The sequence below is a fragment of the Notolepis coatsorum genome (assembly GCF_963971535.1).
Source record: "Notolepis coatsorum genome assembly, contig: SCAFFOLD_4271, whole genome shotgun sequence".
NCBI lineage: Eukaryota > Metazoa > Chordata > Actinopteri > Aulopiformes > Paralepididae > Notolepis > Notolepis coatsorum.
Genome location: NW_028170833.1, coordinates 12,501 through 14,128, shown reverse-complemented (window position 1 = coordinate 14,128; position 1,628 = coordinate 12,501).

The following is a 1,628-nucleotide window of genomic DNA, read 5'->3' as shown; positions in this document are numbered from 1 at the left end:
AGAAAACACACGTTAATGTCCCCATGGGCCGGACACGTCTTCTTTAAACAAGTCAAGAAGAAACATCACAATAAATATGAGCAATGTGGAGGGGAGAAACCTTAGAAGGGCCGTTCAAGGGGGGATCTCCCTTCTTCTTAGATGACGATGATAGTAGTGTTGCTATAAAACAGGCAAAACAGTTGATAAGCATGTACATATACGTGTAATGAAACACAAATAAGTACATGCAATAGCAACTGCAACTGGGGTATATAAGAACTAGGGATGCTCGATATTGGCTTTTTTACCGATACCGATATGCCGATATTGTCCAACTCTTAATTTCCGATACCGATATCAACCGATACCGATATATGCAGGGTTTCCCCGCCAAAAAACGGAATAATCTCAGGTAATTAACATTACATATCTCTTGTTGTGGAATTAACACAACATTATGCATACTTTTGACAATAAATAAAATCAGAATTTGTTCTTACTTGCTTGCCTGGGTAAATAAAGGTTCTAGAAATGTAAAAAAAAAAAAATATATATATATATATATATATCTTTTTTGAAAACCGATACAGATATTTTCCGATATCACATTTTAATGCCGATATCGGCCAATAATCGGACATCCCTAATAAGAACATATTGAAAGATTGAAAATAGAGCTGATGGCGGATCCATTTGAGGTATGGGGGCGGCGTAGAGAGGGGCCTTAAGACGATCATGTGGCCTCCTGAGGTCTATATACTGTAGGAACCAGGCAGGTCTTAAGACATTCACATGGCCTCCTGAGGTCTATAGGAACCAGGCAGGTCTTGAGACATTCACATGGCCCTCGAGGTCTTTAGTACAATGTTAATTAAACAGTGGGTAAGCATGTACATATATACGTGTAATGAAACACAAATAAGTACATGCCAATAGCAACTGGGGTATATAAGAACATTTTGAAAGATTGAAAATCAGATAAGTACAGTAAAGGAACTGTGTACTTCCTCCACCGCTGCCTGTTATGAATACGCTTCTTCGTGACCAAAACGAAGAGAAAAGGATGATCTGTCCAAAACCGGGATCTGGGTTCTGAGTCGTCCTGGAGACTAAATATTGCACTCGTAATGTGTTAGAGCAGGGGTTCTCAAACTTTTTTATACCACGACCCCCATTTTATTTAGGAATCTTTTTGGGGACCCCCCGCTTAATGTATCGCGGAATTTCAACGTGGAATTAAGGAATATCCAAATAAAAGCACACGTTGTTGAACTTGATCATGCATCATTTATTAGAAAATGTAATTACAGCACTATGTTATCAATACACGTTTATAAAACGAGGCATATTTAGCCAAAATATGTTGCCAGAACATTACGGCTCCTCAACCGCAGTAGATTTGTAAACATATATTTGTAACGTATATTCTATCTATACAGACTATAACTATAAGCTATAACTAGAAATATTAATTATAAACTAAATAAGCTATAAATAAACTAAACTATAAATTAAATATTAAAACTATAAACGATAAGCTAAAACTATAAACTAAACATAATACACAACGTATATCTATACAAACTATACAATACAAGGTATATGTTAGCAGCATGTGTGTGCGTGTGTTGTGTGTAAATCACTTA